Raw genomic sequence first — 27727 nt, forward strand, 5'->3', positions numbered from 1 at the left:
TAATCTATGAAATTAAGATTAACCTATGAAATCAGAAAGTGGCCGCCTCTGAGCGGCCTTATTGGCCAGGGGTCCCAGGGTAAAAGAAATGGCGTTTGCTTACCGAGGGATGCGCGTATGCAGAAGCTCACCAGGTCTTACCGTATGTAACTTCACGGCTTGCTCTGACTGTGCCCCCTAAAGTTCCTGTTTGAAATCCTAGACCCCAAAGGTGATGGTTTTAGGAGGTGGGGCATTTGGGAGGTGATTAGGTCCTAAGGGAGAAGCTCTTGTGAATGGGATTGGCGCCCTCATAAAAGCAACCCCCAGAGCTGCCTCACTAACTCTGCCCTTTAAGGACACGGGGAGAAAGTGCTGGCTGCGACCCAGGAAGAGGGTCTTTGCCAGAACATGACCTTGATGGCAGCTTGACCTTGGAATTCCCAACCTCCAAAACTGTGAGCCGGAAGTGCCTGCTCTTCATAAGCCACCCAGCCTCTGGTACTCGTTATGGCAGCCCAGCTGGAATCAGACACTGAATATAAATTATGCCTCGATTTTTTTAAAGTTTTGTTTTTTTTTAATCCGCCACTTACACACTTGAGCTGTAAAGCTGGGACTCGGACCACTCTCTACCAGGAGAGCAAGGGTCCAAACCCACTCTCCTCGCACTGAATCGGACCACGCGGCCGCGCGCTCCTTGCTGTCCATCACCATAGGGCGGTGGTCCCGCTGTTCTTCCGAGAACGCCCGCCTGCCTTTTCCTCCACATAGAAATGCTGCGATGCAGCTGCGGCGCACAGTGTGCGCTCCGTGGTCAGTCGTGTCCAGCTCTTTGCAACCCCACGGACTGTAGCCCGCCAGGCTCCTCTGTCCACAGGATTCTCTAGGCAAGAACACCGGAGTGGGTTGCCATTTCCTTCTCCAGAGGCTCTTCCTGACCCAGGGGTCTAGCCCGGGTCTCCCGCACTGCAGGCGGATTCTTTACTGTCTGAGCCCCCAGGGAAGCCCCGCAGCTCTCTGCGTGCTCACCCAGCCGGGCAGCAGTTTTTCCTCCCTGTAACCGAAAGACCGCCGTGTGGCCGCCGTCAAGACGCTGCGCCCGGCCGGGCCTCCCCCACAGCCTCCTTCCCGCTCCACGTTCTCACCTGGAAACGAAAGCCCTAGACCGTGCAGTCCGACCTGCAGACCACCCAGTCTGACTCTGCAGTCCCCTGGAGCGTGCCTGCCCACTTTGTCGTCTGTTTGCCTTTTGAATCGTAATACCCGCGTGCTCATGGCTGCCGCATCGGTGCGTCAGGGAGCGCGCTGCGATCTGAAGCTGAACAGGAACGCGAGACCCACGAGCCAGACCTCAGCCCCGGGCCGGCGTGCGATGCAGACGGCTCCTCCCCTCCTGCTATTGAAGAGCAGTCTGTGCAACACGACGGGGCAGGGACGCCTTTAGGCCTTGGGATTGAGAAGCTGAGGCAGAACAGAGGACAGTTTGAAGATGTGCTTTGCCAGGCTTGGGAGCAAGGCTGCGCTGACGACTACGCACTGTTCTAGACTTCCACTTCAGCGCAGCGATATTTTTAAACGGGAGCAGAGGAACCTTTTCCCATCGGTTTCCTTCTGTCGTCAAGGTCCCTGGCAATATCTCTGAGATTTGAGAGAAATAATCACCTGTGTTTTATTTTTGTCTCATACCCTGGACCAGGAACAAAGGATTTTCACTCTTCGGAAACCAGACAGCATTCTCTGAAACCTGACGTATTCCTTCAAAGCACTGGCGCTGAGCTTGAGTTTCAAAATCATATTTTTCTCTCCAAACCATTGTCCTTGTCTATGCTGTCAGGGGCGCGCTCTTATAAAGGCTCAAGTTTAAATTAAAACCCGAGCACAAAGGAAATGCTACGCATATCAAGCACTTAAATAAAACAGCTTTCTGCATTCATGTTAATCCTGTTCACAGGCTACGCCCAGGCCCAAGCATATTATTTTTTATTTATATCAAAGTTCTCTATTTACAAACATGATTTGCACTAGTTTAGTTTGTCAGCCCATATGGTATCTTTGAAAGTCAGACCAGAGCTATATTCCCATTTCACAGGTGAAAAAAACAAAGGTCAAGGATCATTTAGCAAATTTGTGCGTGAGAAAGCATTTTCAGGGCTTGAATTTCCAATTCACGTCATTGTTAATACAGTTCAGTTCAGTTCAGTCGCTCAGTCGTGTCCGACTCTTTGCGACCCCGTGGACTGCAGCACGCCAGGCCTCCCTGTCCATCACCAACTCCCAGAGTTCACTCAAACTCATGTCCATTGAGTCAGTGATGCCATCCAACCATCTCATCCTCCATCATCCCCTTCTCCTCCTGCCCCAAATCTTTCCCAGCATCAGGATCTTTTCAAATGAGTCAGCTCTTCACAAGTGGCCAAAGTGTTGGAGTTTTAGCTTCAGCATCAGTCCTTCTGATGAATATTCAGGACTGATTTTCTTTAGGATGGACTGGTTGGATCTCCTTGCAGTCCAAGGGACTCTCAAGAGTCTTCTCCAACAGCACAGTTCAAAAGCATCAATTCTTTGGCACTCAGCTTTCGTTGTAATCCAACTCTCACATCCATACATGACTACTGGAAAAAACATAGCCTTGACTAGACGGACCTTTGTTGGCAAAGTAATGTCTCTGCTTTTTCATATGCTGTCTAGGTTGGCCATAACTTTCCTGCCAAGGAGCGTCTTTTAATTTCATGGCTGCAGTCTCCATCTGCAGTGCTTTTGGGGCCCCCAGAAATAAAGTCTCTCACTGTTTCCACTGTTTCCCCATCTATTTGCCATGAAGTGATGGGACCGTATGCCATGATCTTAGTTTTCTGAATGTTGAGTTTTAAGCCATCGTTTTCACTCTCCTCTTTCACTTTCATCAAGAGGCTCTTTAGTTCCTCTTTACTTTCTGCCATAAGGGTGGTGTCATCTGCATATCTGAGGTTATTGATATTTCTCCTGGCATTCTTGATTCCAGCTTGTGCTTCATCCAGCCCGGCATTTGGCATGATGTACTCGGCATAGAAGTTAAATAAGCAAGGTGACAATATACAGCCGTAACATACTCCTTTCCTGTTACTCATTTCTAATCCATTATTCCATGTCGGTTCTGTTGCTTCTTGACCTGCATACAGATTTCTCAGGAGGCAGGTCAGGTGGTCTGGTATTCCCATCTCTTTCAGAATTTTCCACAGTTTGTTGTGATCCACACAGTCAAAAGCTTTGGCATAGTCAATAAAGCAGAAATAAATGTTTTCTGGAACTCTCTTGATTTTTCGATGATCCAACGGATGTTGGCAATTTGATCTCTGGTTCCCCTGCCTTTTCTAAATCCAGCTTAAACATCTGGAAGTTTATGGTTCACATATTGCTGAAGCCTAGCTTGGAGAATTTTGAGCATTACTTTGCTAGCATGTGAGATGAGTGCAATTGTGTAGTAGTTTGAACATTCTTTGGCATTGCCTTTCTTTGGGATTGGAATGAAAACTGACCTTTTCCAGTTCTGTGGCCACTGCTGAGTTTTCCAAACTTGCTGGCATATTGGGTGCAGCACTTTCACAGCCTCATCAGTTTCACCAAATACCATGGCTTCATATTCATGATTTCCCCATCAGCCACCCTCCTGCCCTGGCCCTGCGTGTATGCTCAGCCGTGTCTGACGCTAGGGACTGTAGCCCGCCAGGCTCCTCTGTCCATGGGATTCTCCAGGCAAGAATGCTGGAGTGGTTTGCCATTCCCTTCTCCAGGGGATCTTCCCGATCCAGGGATCGAACCTGCGTATCCTGCATCTCCTAAATTGCTTTACCGCTCAGCCACTGGGGAAGCCCCAGCCACCGCAAAGCACCTTTAGGAGTATCAGTCACGGAGGCTCCACGGATGCCTAAAGGGGCGCTGATCCTACTTAAGCCCGATTCCTCAGGGTGGGCCTTGAGGTGATGGAAGATAAACTCTCTGAAATGGCTCCACTCTGAGCCGTTCCAGATGGTGTATGGTGACTGGCCCTGTCACTGCCATTTCACAGACGCTGGTCTTGTCGCATTCACCAAAGACCTCGATGGTTCTGGGCCTCTGGTTCTCCTTTAATGCCGCACATCAGTTCTTTTTGCGTTTACCTGTTGCCCAAGGAAATGTGAGGATCACTTCAATTATTGTCTCTCCTGCATGTGGTTAAATAAGGTCGATGTGGGAGCATTTCTTGGAAACATGAATATTTATTTTTACTGAAAAATGGCTGCTGAGTACCCCAAAACATTCTCTCATGACGCAGGTCCAAAAATCTTTGCAGGTGTGTTAATTATAATGTTCTCAATGGCTGTAAACATGAAAAGGCCCGTCTCCTAAAGGAAGAATGTATCAGCCCTGCCTGGAGATGGCGATGCCTTGAGAAGCCGGTCACCCTCCTTCCTGATCAGAGAACCGCCTGCACGTGGTTCTGTGAAGAGCGAGACCAAAACGCTGTCAGCTGAAATGAAGGCTGGAGAACTGGTCTGATTCCCAAATGTTTTTTAAAGCTTGTCAGTTGGTTCCAAGACATTACCTGCCACTGTTCACATCACTAATCGGGGTGCTTTCTGCTATACAACAAATGAACTGAAACTGATGAGGTGGTTTCATTTCCTGTAAAGTCTGCTCATCACTAAGAAGTACCAACCCTCAAGCTTCTTAAAATCAGAGTGTGGGCTGCTTACAACCTGGGGCTAAGTCAGTTCACTGTAAGAGAATTCAGTCTGCATCTACTCCCAGCCCAGCTTCGTGGGACTTTCCCTCACCGTTCCCTAGGAGCTTGAGCAAGTAGCACTCATGGGTGCCAAGCCTTGAGGCTGTGAGCTCACTGGACAGGGAGGACAGGCAAGGTGTTCCTCCCTGGACGCATGAATCGCCGCCACGGCACCTTCTCGCCAATCTCAGCAAAACCAGGCTCCCTCTACTGCCCCAGGGCTGTCTCTTAAACACAAACAATTCTCCACTTTTGAAAACTTCATTTTAAAGCAATTGTGAGAAATGGAGAATGTATCCCCACTGACCTCTTCCAAAACAACACCAGCCCTGGATCCAAAAAATTGTTATTCTTGCAAGCAGACAGCTCTGGGCCACTGCAACCGTCGTGAGAACGATTCGGGGACAGAAAGATAAGTGTTTGAGTTCTTAGAGATTCAGAGCGTTTAGATGAATGGAAAGCAGACAGAGTTTGGGGCAGCTGATACCAGAGGAGGGTGTGGGTTAGAAATATCCTACTCGCACACTGAATGGTTTGCCTGGCTGTAATTCCGGTTGGTCTCTGACTCCGCAGGTCCCTCATCTGCAGATTAAACCAGCTGCAGAGCAGACATATGTGGGCAGCGTACGCGGGCCTCCGTGGTCGCTCAGCTGGTAAAAAATCTGTCTGCAAGGCAGGAGACACCGGTGCAGTTCCTGGGTCAGGAAGATCCCCTGGAGAAGGGATAGACTACCACTCCAGTATTCTTGGGCTTCCTTGGTGGTTCAGATGGTTAAGAATGCAATGTGGGAGACCTGGGTTCAACCCCTGGGTCAGGAAGATCCCCTGGAGGAGGTCATGGCAACCCACTCCAGTATTCTTGCCTGGAGAATCCTCATGAACAGAGAAGCCTGGCGGGCTACAGTCCCTAGCGTCACAGAGTCAGACAGGACCGAGCAACGAAGCACATCACAGCACATATAGGTATATACATATATATGTGTGTGTGTGTGTGTGTATACACACACACCTATATATCTAATTCCAGAAAACTCCAAAAAGCAAGACATTTGAATCTTTCATCTTCTTCTGCAAGGCATCTTCCCAACCCAGGGATCAAACCCGCCCCTCCTGCATCTCCTGCGTTGGCAAGTGAGCCTTTACCACTGCGCCCCTGGGAAGCGCCTGTTACCAGACGACATCCTCTTGTACAGAGGGTTTTTGCCTGGGAGAGGTAAGCACTGTCGTCTTCGTCTTCTACTAGTGTGTTGGTGGTGAGCATCGACTTCACATTGATCCTTCCCTCTCGGCTCTGAAATCCATCCCTGGATCTTTTCACTTCGTTTGGCTCTTGTGTGTTCATTCCTATCAGGAGTGCACTTAATCAGCTTATCTAGGTTTCCCAGGGCGTCCTTTTGGATCTAATCCTGCTGGCTTAGAGGAAAGCCACATGGTGTTTATGCCTGTCGCTATGAAGGACTCCTTGGATGTGTTCTTGGAACTGGCTGGGGCTGGTGTCTGGGATGGGGGCATCATGGCCCAGGACACAGCATTTGAAAGCACCTGCTGGGTCACCTTTCACACCGAGCCAATGGCCTGTCTTCTGGGAAGTGACCTTCTTCTGCAGGAACGCTTGACCACCAAGCAGATTGTTCGGGACCTCTACTGTCTTTAGTAAAATGTTTCCTTCCCTTTATCCTTCAGCGATATTCCTCAGCCTCTCCTGGTAGCTGTGTTCCTAAGAGCTGTTCTGACTTTTCAACCAACCTCCGTCTAACTCTGCTCTGACAGTAATGCCGATTGCCTCTAAGATTTCCCTAAAGGACTGCAATCAACCCTCTCTCTCTCTCTCTTGCTGTCTCTCAGTTTCTCTCTCTCACACACATGCACACCCACGACCATCTCAGACCCCACTTTAGGAAGCACTCTTAGAAATACAGCTATAATAGTATCTGGTGTAATTTAAGCAGAACAAGATTGAAACTCTGACAGTGTTCCTGGAAACAGAAGATCCTATTATTGCCAACAGTTTGAAATCTTCAACTGCTCACATTTTTCAAACTGCTTTGCCAAATGGCTAGAAATGATGCAAGCCTGCATTGTTTCAAGTCGTATTTTTGATGTTCTTTATGAGAGGGGTTACCTCTGGCCCATGTCCAAATGGATGGGAAAACGCCAGCAAAATACAGTAGAAATATCTGTAGTGCTTAGATATTGAAGGGGAGACCAGGTTAATGAGTTTCAGGTATAAATCATCCACACTAGCGATTTTATTGCTCTTTCTCTGGAACCACACTGCCTTAAACTTCTCTAAGATGGACTTAGAATATACAGAGCTTCATTATTCAGTAGATTAGGCCTCTGATGAGAAGAGCTGTGGTTTTTGTCTGAGATGAGCCATCTTGGCGTTTGGTGCTGTGTTAATATGTATAATTACAGAACAGAGCCTCAGGGGAAAGGGCAATTCTAAAATAAATATTTTCCAAAAAAAGAAGCCTCAAAGGAACTTTTAGTTCTGATTCTTTGCTCTTGTTCCATCCTCTCAAGAAATATAACTATTTGTCCTTTAGTTTTTCACTCAAAACTGATTCAAGGCATAAGAAATGACTGCTGATCCCATTCGGTTGACCCTGTCTGGGAGTAAGGAGCAGGACTTTCCGTTGTCCCTTCGGAGAGAAGACAGCTGGTTTGGAAATCTCACAGCTAGGGCTGGGGGAAGGTGGATCCAGTCGGGAGAGGTTGGCCCACTCCTCCCTCCAGCGCCTCACACGACTCACGTCCCCACCAGACTAGAGGAAGGCGCCCTGACTGGGCCAGGCAGAGAGATGAAGTGCCCCCAACCTCCCCCCAGGGGGCTTCCCAGCTGGCACTAGAGCAGGCGACGCGGGAGACGGAGGTTCGATCCCTGTGTCAGGAAGACCCCCGGGAGGAGGAAATGGCAGCCCACTCCAGTGTTCTTACCTGGAGAATCCCATGGACAGAGGAGCCTGGCGGGCTACAGTCCATGAGGTCACAAAGAGTCAGACACAGCCGAGCAAGTAAGCGCGTGCACACACAGACACACACACACACACACACACACACACACACACACACACACACACCCTCCCTCCAGTCCCCCAGGCTCCTCTCCCGGCATCAAAGGCTCTATCTAAGCAGGCTTCCTGTCTCCTTATTCAAAACTGATTCCTTGCTTGTTCACTCACTCACACAACCACAGGGGCCTACGTACTTAGGCAGAGAGCAAAGCCTTAAAATAAGGAGGGAGGCTGCAGAAAGGTAACCCTGAAACCCAGCCTTCCAGGTCAGTTGCTAAGTCACCAGGAGACATTCCAGAGACCCTCACTGTGATCATGGGTTAACACAGGTCACCTGCCTAAGAACTGTTTCAGGTTGAGCTTGTGAAGAACAATAGTTCCTTATTATAAAAGGAGGGAACTGGATCAGGTCACTGTTGACTTTTCCGACTCTGCACGTCTGATTCTCCAGCCCCAGCAAGCCTTCGGGTAACCGCAGTTCTGGCCGACATCATGACTGCAACCTCGTGAGAGAGCCTGAGCCCAAAGCACCAGCTAAGCTGCTTCTGATCCAGAAAAAAGTATTACTTTTAAGCTGCTAAGCCTGGGGGACCATTCGGTATGCAACGATAGATAATTAATATACTGGGTATGTGCCGAAAGGCAGAGGCACTGGTGGCCACAGCCCAGAAGTGCAGTGACACCTTTACACACCAGACTTGCCTTGGAAGCCTGACTGCCCCACTGTGTGCACACGTGCTGAGCTGCTCAGTCGTGTCCGACTCTGTGCGACCCCGTGGACTGTAGCCCGCCAGTAGCCCGCCAGTCTCCCCTGACCGTGGGATTCTCCAGGCAAGAATACTGGGGTGGGTTGCACGCCCTCCTCAGGGGATCTTTACCTCCCACCAAATCCACGTGTTGTCTTGCCTTCTCAGGATTTAACTTGCCAAAGCTCTGAGATTGTGAGGGGAGAGCAACAGTTCCAACCTACGCTACAGTCTGCAGGCCAGTAGAACCAAATGAAGGTGAACAGAGGGTCAGGTTGAGCAGATGAGGAGAGAGTGGTGCACACATCCTTTTTTCCAACTATCAAGGTCACGGATGCATGTTCTCAAGTGGTTCTCTAAATATGATGCCAAGAACTGGAAGAGCAGCTGGACTTTTCCACAGTACGTCATTTTGAGCCCCACTCCCACTGCACCCTTTGGCTACATCAGGTAGTCAGCCTTACAAAAAATTCTACAAAAGTTATCCATCCAAAACTCTTATCACTCGGTGTGACTCCTAACATCTCCTGCAGTAGTGTTGATAAAAAAATTTTATATAATGACTTATTTCACCTCTGTAGCCCACGCTATTTTGAGAATTTGACAAGAGTATTCACAGATGTCCATGCTGGTGTAATCAAAACCATGTTAGTTTTATTTGTACAGTATTGTAGAGTTAATTTACTCCCTGGGATCAATTTGATTTCCGAAGCTTGCCTGGGCCTGCCAGAGGCACTGAAGGGGACTGACGCTTGCAAACAGCAGCACTCGGCTGTGTCTAGGTCAGTGTTGTCCAGATTTAAAGTCACCCAGAGTCTTTTTCCCAAACGTCAAACGTCATTTTCCCAAACACAGATCAAGGAACTTCTCCCAAAAGACTGAACTCCAAGTGGCAAACAGATATAGAATATAAGCAGGGGAGGAACCGTAGTCCCCACCCTCGAAAAGGATTTGAAAAATCAGTGCCAAATATTTCATGAAAGCCCAGAAAACCAAAATGTTAGGAAAAGATATCGAAGAGTGTTATATGTCTTGCTGAAAGAATAGAGATTCTTGGAAGGCTTTTCTGCACTGCTTTTGCAAGGGATTTTTGCAGATTTTATTAGTCTGCATTTAGGACACATGAAAACTAGGAGTGAGATGTAGGTCTAAATATCTGTGCTCAAGCTTCCAGTCCTTGTGGCATCTGGTTGTGACTTGGCAGACAGCAGTGGGCAGGGCACAAAGCAGGCCGGAGTCCCTAAGGGGTGCCCGACAGATGACAGAGCTCCAGGACAGCTTGACTGGCCAGCACCCCACGATCCCCACCAACTGGAGCATCTAACTCTGACAGAACCTTGTGTTCCTAAAGAGTTGGGGCTCCCCCAGGAACATGGTGATAACAAGCAATCAGAAATGGGGTATGCTTTCTCGAAACTAGCTAAGAATGAATGTCTTTGATGTTGCAAAAATAGGGAGTCCCAACAAAGCGAGGGGCTAACTGAGTCATTTGCAGGGAGAGATGCACTGCTGTTCTGAGTCTAGCTCACTTTCCCATAACCTGGCGCCCGTCTCTGCGACTTGGATAAGTGGCAATAATGTGGGTTCTCGTTCCTATAGGTGGATACCATGTGGTGTGGGAGGGGAATACAGAAATGACTCACAAACTCTCTGAGGGTAAGCTGTTTTTGAGTCAAAATGGATCTAACCCAAATTGGACCAATGAGTCAACCGTTACCTTTGATCTTTTTAGGTACAGAAACCCAGAAATCTGCCTGTGGGCAAAGCCAAGGTTAGCACCACGATCCCTTTGATATACTACCGTCTTCTGAAAGTCAGTTTACTTGCTAGGCTGCCCCAACCGCACTTCACTGCTTCTTCCCTGTGGTAAGCAGACTTCAAACGGACCCGACACAGGTCGACAGCAGTGAATCCCTCCGACGCTCTTCCTGAAGCGCACCAGGCAGGTGGGCCCAACAGCAGGCAAACGGTCCTGGGGGCCCCCAACAGCGCTGCCAGAAGGCCCAGTGGACCCATCCCCAGTAATATTAGCTGGAGATACTTATGGAAAATTCACTCCCAGGGAACAAATGATGTAACCCCCCTTTCTAACCACTGATGCAGGTGGAAGTATAAGAACGCGCAGGACGAGAGTGGAAAGCTCTCTCCAGGTGTCTGGAGGATAAAGAGGACCCCAGAGAGGGGCACACCGTACACAGAGGCGTGAGTTAAGAGCAGCCCAGACACATTTTATGTGGCTTCACAGTTTTCCCAAGGGCAAAACTGCATCAGAAAGCGCAGCCTCCAGAGGACATGGTGATGGGGAGCCTACGTTGAAGGCTCCTTCGTGCTGTCTCTCCTGGTTGGGGGAATGACATCATTGACAAGTCATCTTCAATTATGTCAGGAGTTTCAGGGACAGGGAGAGAGCGCAACAGAATTTAAAAGGGACTGAAAGGTAATGTTCCTTGGGATCCATTCCCAGTCCTATCACTGACTCACCAGGTGATTTCATTATTCCCACTGTTACTAGGGCTATTTTACTGAAGATTGATACAACACTTAGATTTGGAGGTCAATCTAGGACCTCTCCTTGCTTTAGTATCTAAATTAAATGTAGAACTTTCTTTGAAATACAATTAGGGAGAAAGGCAGATATGAAGGTTATAAAATCTAAGAGAAGCAGGGTTTGGAATTTTGATGAATAATCCTCCTTTTTAAAAAAGTTTAACTTTTGGAGGTGAAATTCATATAACAAAATTTACCATTTCAAAGTGAACAATCCAGTGACGTTTAGAACGTCTACAGTGCTGTACAGCCATCAGCTCTGTCTAGTCCAGAACGTTCCCAGCCCTCCAGAGTGAATCCCCACCCCCAGGAAACTGGCACTCTTCACGCCCCCCGCCCTCCACTCCCTGGCAACCTCCAAGCTTCGTCCTGTTTCTAAGGATGTATCTATTCTAGGTATTCCATGTAAAGGGCGTCGTGAGCTATGCACTATTTGGGGTCTGGCGCCTCTTCCTTAGCACAGGTGTTGGAGTTCACCACGTGGGGATACGTATCGACACTCCATTCACTTTCGCGGCTGAGTCATACCCCACCAGTGCTGGTGTGCTGCGCAACTTTTCCCTCCAGCCATCTGCTGATGGACGTTTGGGTTATTTCTACCTTTGGATTATTGCGCTCCTCCCTTCATAAGTTCTATCCTCCACTCTCCACCCACCTCCCCACATACCCCGAACTTTCTCTTTTCTTTACTGTATATCTCCCAGAAGACACTAGAGACGCAGGTTCGATCCCTGGGTCAGAAAGATCCCCTGGAGGAGGAAATGGCAACCCACTTCAGAATTCTTGCCTGGAAAAGTTCATGGACAGAGGAGTCTGGCGGGCCGGGAGTCTATGGGGTCACAAGAGTCAGACAGGATTGTGCACACAGCCACACACCCGTTTGCGAAGACACGCATTAACAGTAGCTTATCTCCAGAGGCTTCTCTGCAGGGCTGAGAACAGAAGAGAGGGTGTGGGTAAGAAAATGAGAAAGGAGAAGAGTTTGGGAACAAAGGACAGAGAAAGAAGGGATGGATAGGGATATGCTTGGGGACACCCTGGCGAAGCTGGAAGCACAGGACACAGCCTGACGAGGAGGAGTTTGGATGCGTGGTCCAGCTCTGTCTGCAGGTTTCCTCAAAGAGACTGTGAAGGCTGGCGGAAAGGTCACTTATGCTTTTTCTTCTGGTGCCCTCAGGAGAACATTATCCAAAAGCCTGGTGTTTTAAGCCCGTCAGGATTTTTTGTCCTTCCAAATTTCTCTGAGTATTGTTAGCCTAGATGTTTTCATAAAAGAATATCAGGTTGAATGCATTTGAATCCTAAGAGAATCTTTCAGAAGGAGAACAAAACATCAGAACAATATTTCAATAACAGCTAACTGGGGAAACAGTGGAAACAGTGTCAGACTTTATTTTTGGGGGCTCCAAAATCACTGCAGATGGTGACTGCAGCCATGAAATTAAAAGACGCTTACTTCTTGGAAGGAAAGTTATGACCAACCTAGATAGCATATTCAAAAGCAGAGACATTACTTTGCCAACAAAGGTCCATCTAGTCAAGGCTATGGTTTTTCCAGTGGTCATGTATGGATGTGAGAGTTGGACTGTGAAGAAAGCTGAGCACCGAAGAATTGATGCTTTTGAACTGTGGTGTTGGAGAAGACTCTTGAGAGTCCCTTGGACTGCAGGGAGATCCAACCAGTCCATGCTAAAGGAGATCAGTCCTGGGTGTTCTTTGGAAGGAATGATGCTAAAGCTGAAACTTCAGTACTTTGGCCACCTCATGTGAAGAGTTGACTCATTGGAAAAGACTCTGATGCTGGGAGGGATTGGGGCAGGAGGAGAAAGGGATGACCCAGGATGAGATGGCTGGATGGTATCACCGACTCGATGGACGTGAGTTTAAATGAACTCCGGGAGTTGGTGATAGACAGGGAGGCCTGGTGTGCTGCAATTCATGGGGTCGCAGAGTCAGACATGACTGAGAGACTGAACTGAACTGAAGAAAACATTGGTATCTCTTTTCTTTGGTGTCTCCCCATTAGAGGAATTGTTCAGTTAGTTTTAAACTAAGGATCAGCTATTCCTGCCACTGGCAAGATGACTGTAATTCATCTTTCTGGAAAAGGAAAAAACAAACTAGCTTAAAATAAGCCAAACCGAAGCATCAGCCCATAGAGAAAAGTGAGGTCCATCTGTGAACATGACCCACGTGCTTTCTTAGTTAATATTAAAAGAAAGAAGGTATTTTTTAAAAAAAGGCAAAAGGGAGAGGGTACAGGTTTTTCTTCACTTTTGCTAACACGTGTATTACCAAAACCAATCCTGTTTCTCCAAACTGTTTTAAAAGTTTGTGGAGTTACTGTTTGGGTAATATAAGACCCGGAGGCCTGACACAATTAAGCAACTCAGCCTGCCAACCTGTCTGGGAAAGAAGGTTTAAGTACCACACTTCCTAAAGCCTGTAAGTCCTTTCTTGGCAAACTTACTCCTTTTTGTCATCTTTAGGGTCATGAGTGCTTGAAAAGCAAGCAGTGGGCAAAGCTGGTCACAAAGCAGAGGGGCAGGGAGGGCGGAGTTTAAATAAGAACATCCGTTTGATGGAGCAAAGTCCAAAACGCATCAGAAATAAAGCCAGACAGGAAAATCACTTGCTAATTTCAATTTGATATCCAACATTGAGCAGTATTTTTCTTTTCCATTGTCCGTGTGTGTGTGTGTGTGTGTGTGTGTGTGATAATTTCTATATTTAATTTAAAAATTACCTTTGGCACTTGTCCAAATGAGAAGCCCAAATTCTCCACTGCACATCAAAAACCAGATACAGTAGAAATCTCTGATACTAAAAAAGGTACAGTAGCAATTTTTGCTTTAAAAGGAACCTATCTTTGCTAAAAAATACAGTGGCAATCTTTGATGCTAAAAAGGTACAGTGGCAATCTCCAATGCTAAAGATGATACAGTGGCAATCTTTGATGCTGTGATTGGTAATTATCTCAACAACCTGACATCAAAATCCTGTGAGATGTTCTCTCAAGGCCCAAGGAGAAGGAGCTAAGTGATAGCTGGATTCCATATAAACAGAATTATGTCTTTTCTTGGGACAGAATGTTTGTTGCAAACAGCAGGATCTACCAGTTCTTAACTCAAAAACCAGCATTTAAATTCCAAGGAGATGAAATAAAAGAGGCTGTATTTAAAAAAAAAAAAAAAAAGACAGCTAAACCACAAACTGTCTGATAGCCAGAAGATCCAAAACTGTAATTTTCAAAGTGTGGTCCCCAAACCAGCTGCATCAGCAGAAGCATCACCTGCGAAATTATTACAAATGCGAATTCTCTGCCCCCATCCCAGACGGACTGAATCAGAAACTCCAGGAGTGGAACACAGGGGAAACTGTTTCAGCAAGCCCTCCAGGAGATGTTGATACTAGCTACATTTAGAAAACTCCTGATGTAAAAATGAATGGATGGCTCTTGATTTGATGCCTAGGTTCTTAAAGTAATAATTTGTGCATTTATTCAACTGGAGGATGCTCTTTTCATCAGGAGTATTTGAATATTAAAAGCAGAATCTACCAAAATGACCAGTTGTGTTGACTATTTTTTATTCAAGGCTAAGCGTGTTTTCATAAGGATTTTTGGAGGTGCAAATGTAATCTAACATTGTGAGAAGGAGAGGAGCCCGGCAACGTAACGGGGCCAGAGGGCTTTGCTGCTGAGAAAGCTGGCACTGGGGAAGCAACCTGCAGCGTTTACATATTAAATGTGGCCATTTTTCCCCTGGCCCAGCAGTTGTGGGAAAAGGGAAGTTCAGAGAGAAATATACAGGACCAGGGGAAGGGGCTTGTTTCCAGCAGGGAAGTTTTGTTTTGTTTTGTTTTGTTTTCAATAGCAGCACTTTGTTTTGTTGTTTCTTTTTTCTTTTAATGTATTGATTCTCACACATATTTTTAAAGTAACATTTTGGAGAAATTTAGGAGACTCAGAAAAGCAATGTAAATAATACTTCACAATCACATACCTAGATAAAACAACTGCTCAAATTTTTATGAGTTTCTTTACAGTCTTCTTTCTTTGTGCTTTTAAAAAATTTAAAACACACTTTTTCCAGCCTTACTGAGATATTTTGACATGTAACACTGTGAAGGTTTAGGGTGTACAATGTGATCATTTGGTACAATATATATTACAAAGTTATTATCCCAATAAGGTTAGTTAATATGATCACCATCTCGAATAGCGAACAGTGTGTGTGTGCTGAGGACTTTCAAGATCCACTCTTTCATTAAGTTTCAAATATATAATGTGATACTGGTAGCTGTAGTCACCACACCACACACTGGATGCCCAGAACCTGCTCACGTCGTCCCTGGAAGCTTGTACCCTTTGACTGCCTTCATTCACTTCTCCCACCCCCTACCCTTGGCAACCAGAACTCTACTCTCTGTTTCTCTGAGGTTTTTTCTTTAGATTCCACATATAAGTGAGGTCAGGCAGTATTTGTCTTTCTCTGACTTATGAGCATAATGTCTTCAAGTTTCCCCTGTGTTTTCTCAAGTGGCAGGATTCCATTCAGTTTTTGTGGCTGAATAATGTTCTATTTCTTATTTATTCCCTGATAGTCACTAAGGTTGTCTCCACATCTTGGCTAGTCTTGTAAATAATGTGGCAAGTAATTTGGCTACAAGCAATCATTTTCTAAAACAATACAGTCAGAATAAAAGGCCCCTTCCAGCTACGGTAAACAGAGGAGTGTGTGTATTCTTGCCCCATGGACAGAGGAGCCTGGCGTGTCCACCTCTTTGTGACCCAAGGACTGTGGCCCGCCAGGCTCCTCTGTCCATGGGGATTCTCCAGGCAAGAATACTGGAGTGGCTTGCATACCCTCCTCCAGGTTATCTTCCCAACCTAGGGCTTGAACCCAGGTCTCCCGCATTGGAGGCAGATTCTTTACTATCTGCGCCATCAGGGAAGCCCAAGAATGCTGGAGTGGGCTGCCATGCCCTCCTCCAGGGGGTCTTCGCAACCCAGGGATCAAGCCCAGGTCTCCTGCATTGCAGGCGGATTCTTTACCGTCCGAGCCACCAGGGAATTCCAAACAGAAGAGTAGACACAGCAAAAGAAAACAAAGTCAGAAAAGAATCAGGAAATATTTCCCTAAAGGTGAGCAGAGGGGAAAATAGAGGGACTGCGACAAAGCTTCAGAACTCGTGGTCAAGGGGCCAACGCCAAGCCCCTTCAGTTCAGCTCAGTACAGTCGCTCAGTCGTGTCCGACTCTTTGCGACCCCATGGATCGCAGCATGCCAGGCCTCCCTGTCCATCACCATCTCCTGGAGTTCACTCAGACTCATATCCATCGAGTCGGGGATGCCATCCAGCCATCTCATCCTGGGTCATCCCCTTCTCCTCCTGCCCCAATCCCTCCCAGCATCAGAGTCTTTTCCAATGAGTCAACTCTTCACATGAGGTGGCCAAAGTACTGGAGCTTCAGCTTTAGCATCATTCCCTCCAAAGAACACCCAGGACTGATCTCCTTTAGCATGGACTGGTTGGATCTCCTTGCAGTCCAAGGGACTCTCAAGAGTCTTCTCCAGCACCACAGTTCAAAAGCATCAGTTCTTTGGCGCTCAGCTTTCTTCACAGTCCAACTCTCACATCCATACATGACCACAGGAAAAACCATAGCCTTGACTAGATGGACCTTTGTTGGCAAAGTAATGTCCCTGCTTTTGAATATGCTATCTAGGTTGGTCATAACTTTCCTTCCAAGGAGTAAGTGTCTTATAATTTCATGGCTGCAGTCACCATCTGCAGTGATTTTGGAGCCCCAAAAATAAAAGTCTGAGACTTACCCTTAGAGAAGATACAGACCAGTAAAGGGGAAGTCTAAAGAACAGTACAAAGCGTAATCTCAGTCTAGCCCAGCCCAGGGGAAAGTGAAACAAAGGAAAACTGAGGTGCAGCGCAGGTGAATTAAAATAAATTGGTGTCTCCAATTGGACAATGCACAGAGATGCTAGGGCAAAAGCAAATGAAAAAGAACAGCAGAAACAATGCATCAGCTAACACAGTGATTCTCAACAGGGGAAGGGAGGGAATGCCCCCCTCGGACACACTCGGCAATGTTCTTGGTTGTCTCAGGGGTCGAGGCCGAGGAGGCTGCCCACCTCTCTACAACGCACGGAACAGCCCCACCTCAAAGGAGTGTTGGACCCCCAAGGGCAACAGTGCCCAGGTTGAGAAACCGTAAGAAGTATTGGGAATAGCTTTGCGTATGCAAAGATGGTAAAAAATAAAACCTGGACCCCCCTTTGCTCATTCCTCAAGAAGTCACTCAGCTATTCCAAACTCTGGGTTGACCTCTGGCAGCTTCCAGAGCGCCTGGCTCCCTCGGTCCTTGCCGGCTCCCACGGTCCTTCAGGGGTCAATGTCTCGCACTGCAGGGATTTGTGTGCTCTTTTCTACCCGCCCCCACAGGACCATGAGCACACCAGTTAGTCTCTTTGCATTCTCTATCACGTTGTAAATATTTGGTGATTGTGAGCTGAGTGGGTGAGTGAATGAATGGATGGGAATGAGGCGCTAGACAGTGACCTGTGTCTTGAAGAAATGTGTCAACTGTCACATTTACCTGTGACCAGCACCTTAATCCAGGTCGTGCTTAGCTTATAAGGTAGACCCAGCCAAAGCAGCAAAGTTACAATCAGACGGTCGAGTTCAGGGTAGGAGTTCCCGTAGCAGTCACACCTAAACGAGATTCTAGTTCTTAACCGAAAGCTCTGGAATTAAAGGCATTTAATGCAGATGACCGAGAGAACATTACAGGTAGGGTTCTACATCCGCAGATAACATCATCTGTAACCTAAACATGTCTTACCTCCACGGACTGTTTTTCATCACAAATATCTCTTCCTGCTGAGCTGGCAGAAATCTCTGGCCACCAGGGGCAGCGGTTGTCTCGAACCTCCCGGTGGTTCTGAATGTGTTCGTCTCGGGTCACTGTCTCCTTGGATTTTGTGCTGACAGGCCTTCCCCTTCTCTAGCAGGCGGTTGCTCTTTCGTGGCCATAATGTTGATGAAACTGTGGCTTTGCAGGTGACCCATCTGTATTCACGGATTTCCAGGCTCGTACCTTTACAAGTGAGGTTGCTGTGGACATTATAGTCCTTGCATCCCTGGGCCCAACGCTGAGAGTTCCCTGGAAGTGAATTGTGAGCTATAATCATCTTCCACTTTACCAGTTATTCCCAAATTGCTCTCAAAGCAGTTGCAACAGTTTACGCTCCTGCCAGCAACACACGAGCTTTGCTGTTGCTTCACATCACACTGTGTACGCGGCACAGTCAGACTCTGAACTTTCGCCTTTCTGCCGTGAGTGAAATGATGTCACGATGCCACTTTCATCTCCATCTGCCTGGTAGCACATCAGGGACTGCACCTTCCGTGTTATCAGTCTGATCTCCCTTTTTTCTGGCATTGCCATTTGTACCATCTTTATTTCTTTTCTTCATCTCTAGCAAGTTGGAAGTTAAAAATGATGTTTCAACTTTTCAATTTTTGAAAACATACATGTTTAGCCATACAATTTGCTAGCATAACCAAAAGTTATTCAATATTCCATCCTCCTCCCAAGAACCCCAAGAACCTGGGTATACTTCAAGTATTATTGAACACCCTCTTCCATCATGTAATTGCTTTCTAGTCTTCCACTTTTACTGTTTTTAAACAATGTTTTAAGTTACTTTTTAAACTTTTTAAAGCGAAATTTTCAGACACACATTAGCAATTTCTGGATTCCTCATTATTTCATTCATCCCCTGCACTCCCTGTGGTTTCTTTTTTGTTCTTGCTGAATTCTTACTTTAACGGTTATTTTATTGAGGAATTATTTCAGAAAATGTCTCTCTTTGCCCTCCTCGGAAGATATTCCAGCTGGCATAAAACTCCAGGTCGAGGCATTTGCTCTGCACTTGGCTCCTCGGGCCCTTCTCAGTCGATGAGAATCCAGCTGTCAGTCGTCTGCCCCTGGGTGGTCCGTCTTTCCTCACCAAGAGCTTTGGACATTCACCCTTATCCTTTGCAGTCTCACTAGGATTATCACTGCCTTTCAGGTTTCATGCTACAGTACGCTTTGAGGCGTCCTTATTTTCACTGAGTCCTAATAATTACTTGCTCCCTGTTCCCCTCGATAAAAGGGTTCTGCAAACTTTTCTGTGAAGAGCTGGGTGGTCAATATTTTATATTTTAGACTTTCCGTCACATCTTCTGTCGCATTTTCTTCTGGTTTTTTAACAACTTTTCAAACATGTAAAAATCACTCTTAACTCAGAAGTTACACAACAGTTTGCCAGCTTCCATCATAAAACCCCAGTGAGAACAGCCCAAGCCACCAGCCCACACCCTGTTCCTATTCTTCACCTCCTCCCCAGTCACTCCAGCGTCTCACGAGCACACACACACGCCTACATGTGTTCACACGTGTTTCCACACTGTTATAAACTGCATCCTGATTACCAGGAGTTCGTTTGAATGAGCTGAAAGCCGGGGTTTCTGCAGGAATGGAACCCCGACTTCCAGGATTGCGATTCTGCACTTGGGCTACAGCGGGACAGTGACGAGGTGCTAACAGTCTTGGCCTAGGGCAACGCTTCCCGTACAGTCAGGAACGCAGGGACTTCCCTGGGGGTCCGGTGGTTAAGAGTCCGCCTGCCAAAGCAGGGGACGCGGGTTCAGTCCCGGGTCTGGGAAAATGCCACACGCCGAGCGGAGACCAAGTCCACCGCAGCTACTGAGCCCGCGCACCCTGGAGAAGCCTCCTTCCCGTGAGCAAGAGCAGCCCCCGTCACCGCAGCAGAGAAATAGAAAAAGACCTCTCACAGCAACAAAGGTCCATAGCAGCTAAAAGAATTACAAAAGCAGAGGGGGGTGCATTTGGATTGTTACCCAGGATATGCGTATACAAATACATGCCTGTTTGAGACAGAAATTCCATGAAGTAGCACCTCCCCTTACCTCGGGCAAGGCACTTTGATGTTTTTCTCATCCATTCTATTGTACTTCATTATTTTTAAAAAGGCTGTCACCACTTACTAAATTGCTTTTATGTCCCACTAATTAGTTTTGGCTTTCAATTTGAAAAACAGGGATGGAGAATACTCTTTTTAGAACCTGGGGAGTTAAATAGAGTTTTGTGTACTGACCTGGGACTCTAACCATCATTTATAACATTGTTTCACTGCAAAAATGTATCCTTATTTCTTAAAAACTAGATTAGAAACCAATTTGGGGAATTCAATCCATCTGTAAACTGGGGACTGCCAAGGTCTAAATCAGGAACATTTTTATATTAGGAGTTCATTTAGACCAAGAAAGAAAAAGCTGACAACCTTCTTAAAGTAATTCCAGTACAACTGTCTGCTCGGGAACAGGGCTTATCAGAAGTAGTCAACCTTAGCATTTATGCAACTTCTTTTCCCTTTGAAAAAGAACTTAATTTGAATTTCCAACGACAGCACTGACGTGATTCATTTTCCCATAACGGGTGGATTGGAAATTAATGTATTTGTTCAGTTCAGTTCACTTCAGTCGCTCAGTCATGTCTGACTCTTTGCGACCCCATGGACTACAGCACGCCAGGCCTCCCTGTCCATCACCAACTCCCGGAGTTTACCCAAACTCATGTCCATCGAGTCGGTGATGCCATCCAGCCGTCTCATCCTCTGTTGTCCCCTTCTCCTCCTGCCTTCTGTCTTTCCCAGCGTCAGGGTCTTTTCAAATGAATCAGTTCTTTGCATTGCTGCTGCTGCTGCTAAATCGCTTCAGTTCTGTGCGGTGGCCAAAATATTGGAATTTCAGCTTCAGCATCAGTCTTTCCAATGAATATTCAGGACTGATTTCCTTTAGGATGGACTGGTTGGATCTACTTGCAGCCCAAGGGAGTCTCAAGCGTGTTTTCCCACACCACAGTTCAAAAGCTTCAATTCTTTAGCGCTCAGCTTGCTTTATAGTCCAGCTCTCACATCCATACATGACTCCTGGAAGAACCATAGCTTTGACTAGGCGGACCTTTGTTGGCAAAGTAATGTCTCTGCTTTTGAATATGCTGTCTAGGTTGGTCATGACTTTCCTTCCAAGGAGTAAGCGTCTTTTAATTTCATGGCTGCAGTCACCATCTGCGGTGATTTTGGAGCCCAAGAAAACAAAGTCTGTCACTAATTCCACTGTTTCCCCATCTATTTCCCATGAAGTGATGGGGCCGGATGCCATGATCTTTGTTTTCTGAATGTTGAGTTTTAAGCCAACTTTTTCACGCTCCTCTTTCAATTTCATCAAGAGGCTCTTTAGTTCTTCTTCACTTTCTGCCATAAGGGTGGTGTCATCTGCATATCTGAGGCTTGTAAGGCGGGACTCCGGGGCCGTGACGGGCCGCCCTGCCTCCGCAGGCGGGGTTTCAGTTCAGTTCAGTTCAGTTCATTTCAGTCACTCAGTCGTGTCCGACTCTTTGTGACCCCATGAATCACAGCACGCCAGGCCTCCCTGTCCATCACCAACTCCCGGAGTTCACTCAGACTCACGTCCATCGAGTCAGCGATGCCATCCAGCCATCTCATCCTTGGTCGTCCCCTTCTCCTCCTGCCCCCAATCCCTCCCAGCATCAGAGTCTCTTCCAATGAGTCAGCTCTTTGCATGAGGTGGCCAAAGTACTGGAGCTTCAGCTTTAGCATCATTCCTTCCAAACAAATCCCAGGGCTGATCTCCTGGCAAGTCCCTAACGGAAGGAGCCTCCCAGATCCCGGTGACCAATGACAGTACACTTCACCAGCTAAAGCCGCCCCACCCCAGCCACGTAGAAGGATCTGTCAGCCCGCGACGCCTGGGCCTGGCGACCTGTCCGAACCCCCGTCCATCTAGCCTGACCATCCCTCGCAACGAACGTATGAAAACCACCCCCAACACGGTCCGGGCGCAGACTTCCTCGACCTGCCTCGTTTGGGTCCGGGAACCCCGCCCTGGAGCGCTTCGCCATTAAAAAGCCTGTTAGACACTCTTTTGGTGTCCTGGTCTTTTACCTAACAAGGTTATTGACATTTCTCCAAGCAATCTTAATTCCAGCTTGTGCTTCATCCAGCCCAGCGTTTCTCATGATGTACTCTGCATGTAAGTTAAATAAGCAGGATGACAATATACAGCTTTGACGTCCTCTTTTTCCTATTTGGAACCAGTCTGTTGTTTCATGTCCAGTTCTAACTGTTATCTCTTGACCTCCATACAGATTTCTCAGGAGACAGGTCAGGTGGTCTGGTATTCCCATCTCTTGAAGAATTTTCCACAGTTTACTGTGATCCACACAGTCAAAGCCTTGGCATATTCAAAGCAGAAGTAGGTGTTTTTCTGGAACTCTCTTGCTTTTTCCTTGATCCAGAGTATGTTGGCAATTTGACCTCTGGTTCCTCTGCCTTTTCTAAATCCAGCTTGAACATCTGGAAGTTCATGGTTCACGTACTGCTGAAGCCTGGCTTGGAGAAATTTGAGCCTTACTTTGCTAGCATGTGAGATGAGTGCAATTGTACGGTAGTTTGAGCATTCTTTGGCATTGCCTTTCTTCGGGACTGGAATGAAAACTGACCTTTTCCAAAATGTAATTCTGCAGTTGCCTGTCAGGCTTTCTTAGCTCTACTAGTTTTTGTTCCTACAGTTCCAGCTGTGTCTCAGGTAAGATCTTTCCCATCCTAACTGGTCTTGATGAGAAGAAAAGTCAGGCAGTTTGGGAAGTATTTCCCCAAACTTCATCAAAGCTACACTCAGGATCTTTCAGAGTATCATTAGGAATGACAGAATTTGGCCTTATTTTTGAGGAGTTTACAAACTTTTTTGTTTTATGTAAATTCGAACAACAGTATAATCCAATAAACCATGTATGCATCAGTAGTTATCCTCAAGCTTCTTTTAGAGGTCTATGAATTAATCATTTATGCAATTATTTCAGGAGATACTGGTGTTTGGAAGTATATGGCTGTATCCTACCAATTTTCATCAGTTTAAAAATGTATTCTACTGTCATGTACTTTTTCTGCCCCTTGAAAATAAAACTAAGTATCCCTTCAAGTTGGTGGCTCAGATGGTAAAAAAATCTGCCTGCCATGCAGGAGACCCAGATCCAACCCCTGGGTTGGGAAGATCCCCTGGAGAAGGAAATGACTACCCACTCCAGTCTTCTTGCCTGGAGAATCCCATGGACAGAGGAGCCTGGCCGGCTACTGTCCATGGGGTCACAAAGAATCGGACAAGACTGAGCAACCAAGACTTTTACTTTCACTTTTCACTTTCATCCCTTCAAGTTGTTCAGCAGAAGGATAAATAGCTTCTATCTGAAGTTTCAACTCAGAGAGACGCAAAATATAGTGTCTAGCACATGATAAGCCACTCAGTAAATGGTAGTTTTTCTTTCTCTTTTGTTTTGTCGTTGCAGATTCTGATTTTATTTTTTTCTTCCCCTTTTATTGAGATATAATTAACACACAGCACTGCTTATGTTTAAGGTGTACAGCCTCACAGTTTGACTTAAATGCATCTTAAAATGATCCTCACAAGTTTAGTGAACAGCCTTCATCTCATATAGATACAAAATTAAAGACAGAAAAATTTTTTTTCTGCCTTGAGAACTCAAGATTTACTCTCTTAACCGTTTCTGTGTAATATAATTTTATCATGTTGGCATCACATCCCTAGGAGGTGCTAGTGGTAAAGAACCTACCTATCAATTCAGGAGACAGGAGAGGCGGGTCGGGAGGCCCCTGGAGGAGGCAGTGGCCACCGCTCCAGTCTTCTTGCCTGGAGGACCCCATGGACAGAGGAGCCAGCCTGGCCGGCTGCAGCCCATGGGGTCGCAGAGTCAGACAGGACTGAAGCGCCTGAGCACGCATGCACGCTACAGCCCTTCCGCTTCCTTATCTTACTCCCGGGAGCCTGTAATTTTTGACTGCCTTTCCTGGGACTCCAGTTCCAGCTGGGGCCCTGGGCACTGGTGTTTGCTTTCCGTCCCTCACTCTGCCCCTTGGCACCACACTGCCTCCTTCAGTTGAGACCCAGTCGCGTGGTGGCAAACGGATAAATCCTTAACGACACAGAGAATGGGAAAAGGACCGCCACTGGACACTGCGGTGGAGAAAAGGCCAGCGCTGACTGACCACGGCGCTGCCAGCCTGCAGGGTCAGAACGGGAAATAAGGGAAACTGGGCATAAAGAAAAGAGTTGGCTAGGGACAGTCTTCCTCTGATTGGCAGAAAAGCCATGACTTTGGAGCTGCAAGAAGAAACAATAAAGCTGGCACACAGTGTAAAAGCGGGTTACTGGTCCTCAAACCTTGAGCGTCCATTCGTGGGAGATCTCAGCATAATTACAGAACAGAATGTCACGTTATCCCCTTTGACTTGATGTAGAGCACATTAACAGCGGGGGTTTTGGAGGCAGACTGTCTGGGTTTAAACCCCAGTTCTGTCTTATCGAGACGGTGATTAAGTAAAGACCAGGGGGTGGAACATGGGCCTGTCCGGAGGAAAGGCAGGGGGATCCAGAAATGCAAGGAAGTCGAGCTAGGAGGAAACCTGGTGTGTTAGGGGGAGCACGCATGTCCTTCTTTGGGGGAAAGTAATACGAGGTGAACCAGACACTGTGCACTTGAAGCCACTAGAAAAAATGAAGTAATATCAAATTTTAAGAAGAATCAATGAATAAGCAATGTGTGAGTAGTCAAGAGTTAGCTTCCTTTTTAAAGATGTCCAGGTCGCCACCAGAAGAACCAGAGATGAGGACTGTTCAGAGCGGCTAGCAGAGGCCCGTGGACAGAGGAGCCCGGCAGGCTACGGTCCACAGGGTGGCCAAGAGTCAGACACGACTGAGTGATTGAGCACGCAGGCTAGGACATCATACCAGGGTGGGAGGGGAGGTACACGCAAGCATGCATGCTCCCTCAGTCGTGTCCCACTACTTGTGGCCCCATGGACTGTAGCCCCCAAGCTCCTCTGTCCATGGGAGTCTCCAGGTAAGAATACTGGAGCGGGTTGCCATTCCCTCCTGCAGGGGATCTTTCCCACCCAGGGACTGAGCCCGAGTCTCTTGCGCCTCCTGCACTGGCAAGTAGACTTCCCTGGTGGCTCAGATGATAAAGCGTCTGCCTACAATGCGGGAGACCAGGGTTCGATCCCTGGATCGGGAAGATCCCCTGGAGAAGGCAATGGCAACCCACTCCAGTACTCTTGCCTGGAGAATCCCATGGACGGAGGAGCCTAGTAGGCTACAGTCCATGGGGTCTCAAAGGGTCAGACACGACTGAGTGACTTCACTTGGACCACCTGGGAAGCCCCAGGAGAGGAGGTAATGAGGTATTTTATTATTATTATTATTAAATCTTCTACACAACAACAACCAAAATACCCATGTGCATATAATTTTACTTTGATAAAATAGAAAAGAAATTTAAAATTCTCCAAGTGGAAAAAAAAATGTATTTATCTGCAATGGAAGAGATCGTAACAGAATTTGCAGATTTATATACCCCTGAAGGAATCCCGCAGCAAATGTCTCAAGTGGATGCTTTACCTGTGAGATTTTGTGTCTGCCTAAAAACGCCTTTCCACACTCAGCTATTTCTTGGGAAACATTATGCAAATCACTTTACAGGTTTCTGCTGGTACAGCTCAGTAATTACCACATTTTCTGGCCTGAAACACTCAGACTCTCCACCCTTCCCGAAGCCTCAGATTCCAGGTGGAATACAGCTGACCCAGACCCCAAGGAGAAGCAGATGAAAAGGGGCAACTTCAGAGCAGCAGGATAAAAAGGGAGGGTTTTGGAAGTTCCCGAGTTCACAGCTCCTGTGTGAGACCAGAAGGGAACGGCGACACCTGGTTACCCGGGGAGCGTGATCACAATGCTGGAGCACTCAGGAAGTGGTCGTTGCTTCCCGAGGCTGCTCACTGAGCCGGCGTCGGCGGCAGTCTATCCCAGAAGACACACAGAGCCGGGGGCTCCTACGCTAGCCGTCAACCAGCGACTTGCTTTGGAGCCAACTGGGAGCCCGGTCACTTCCCCCTTTTGATTCAAATATGAAGAACTAGGGACCTAGGAAGCAAAGGGATGATACACACAACATTCAGAGTTGTGGTCAAAGAGGACCAGACAGAGATCTTCTAGGTGGAGAAGGGGCGGAAGGTCGAGGAGATGACAGACAGTCTTCCAGGCCTTCAGTTAGACGGTGAGTCACGGGAGTTTGTGCTGTTATTGTTAGGTCCCATTATTTACGTTCAGAGCACATTCGTTCTTTCTCGTGTGTCGGATATTCGTAATACATTTTTAAAGGAAAAAAATGTAAGTTGCCTGAAAAAGAGATGTCTAACGCATCACCTGACAGGATCACTCCATTTCTGAACACCGTTAAGTTATATCTTCCTTCTTTACCCATCTTTCAAGTTCTTCCACAACATTTCAGTGCTTCAGAAACATACTATGCGGGTTATACTGGAAGAACAGAGATTTAGTTAGGATCAAAGCAGCTCAAGCTCAGGGCCCGTGCCCTCTGAAACCCGCACGGCCTTTCAGCTGTCGGCTCTGTTACTGGAGCGCGATGTCTCAGCTGCTGACGTTTACTACTGCAGGTCTTCTTCCCCGCCGCTCTGGTTTCGGGGCACCACCTTTTGTCAGCACCCACAGAACGGTACCTTCATCCTATCAACTCTGGTTGGGAAAGCAGTGTGTCCCATGGTCAGACTGACCTCTCAGAAGTCATCATTTCTGCACCAGAAACACCACAACCTCTTTCCTGCGAGCAAGTGCCCTTCCTCCCGTGCTGACCTGAGGCCCGGGAAGCTCAATGCGGGCTGGCCCGGACCGCTGCTCGCCCAGCCGGAGAGCCCCGCTTTCCGCTTTCGGAGGCGGAGCCGGGCTGACCTTCAGGGGCACAGCTTGCAGGTCACGTGATCGTGCTGAAGGCAGTCTCGTTGAACCTGGGCAGAGACTGGCACTAAGGGCTGGCTTGCACCAAGAACTTGTGCAGGGACTGGCTGCCACAGCCCTCGTAGACTGGCTCCGATACGGACGCCAGCCACCCCCATGTGTCTGCTGGCTGCTCCCTCCCCTTCCCCTGAGCCTGCCCTGGAATTGCCCTAAATCAACTGAACATGGCAATTAACTATACTCCAATAGAAATTTTTAAATAAATAAGTTCAAAAAATATGTAATGGAAAAGAATGTGAAAAAGAACATACATATGTATATATCCAAATCACTTTGCTGTTTACTTGAAACTAATGTATAAATCAATTATACGTCAATAAAAATTTAAGTTAAAGAAATAGAATATGGCAGAAGTGAACTGGTGGCAGCTCTGGGTCTAACCTACATGGTGCCTGGCGCTCTCGTTCATTCTCCTAGAAGCTCGAGCTTCATCGGGGCCCAGATCTCCGGCAGAGACCCCACCAGGGCCTGGGGGGAGACGGGGAGGGAGAGGGGCACGGCAGGCTCTGACTGTGCAGTCCCCCTGGCTGGAGCAGTGGACAGCAGAGTGCCTCTGTCCTGGTTCCCCCAGGCACCACAGATGACAGAGGACCACAAACTGGACAGCGTAACGCAACAGGAAATTCATTCCCCTGCAGTTCTGGGGCTTCCCAGGCTGTGTTAGGGGTAAGCAATCCACCTGCCAATGCAGGAGACTCA

The 27727-nt window shown here is 47.3% G+C and overlaps 1 long non-coding RNA gene across 2 annotated transcripts in view; it reads right to left on the bottom strand.

Moving 5' to 3' along the window:
• Positions 1 to 27727, bottom strand: part of LOC138428421 (uncharacterized) — a 75480-nt gene that overhangs the window by 33512 nt on the left and 14241 nt on the right. The window contains exon 1 of one of the 2 annotated variants that reach the window (XR_011252441.1): positions 17895 to 17995. The exons of the other annotated variant lie outside the window; for it this stretch is intronic. This is a non-coding gene — a long non-coding RNA (uncharacterized lncRNA). Of the gene's footprint in view, positions 1 to 17894; positions 17996 to 27727 lie in introns of those variants that run through there. 2 annotated transcript variants of the gene reach the window in all.

This window comes from Ovis canadensis, chromosome 23 (genome assembly GCF_042477335.2).
Source record: "Ovis canadensis isolate MfBH-ARS-UI-01 breed Bighorn chromosome 23, ARS-UI_OviCan_v2, whole genome shotgun sequence".
NCBI classification, from domain to species: domain Eukaryota; kingdom Metazoa; phylum Chordata; class Mammalia; order Artiodactyla; family Bovidae; genus Ovis; species Ovis canadensis.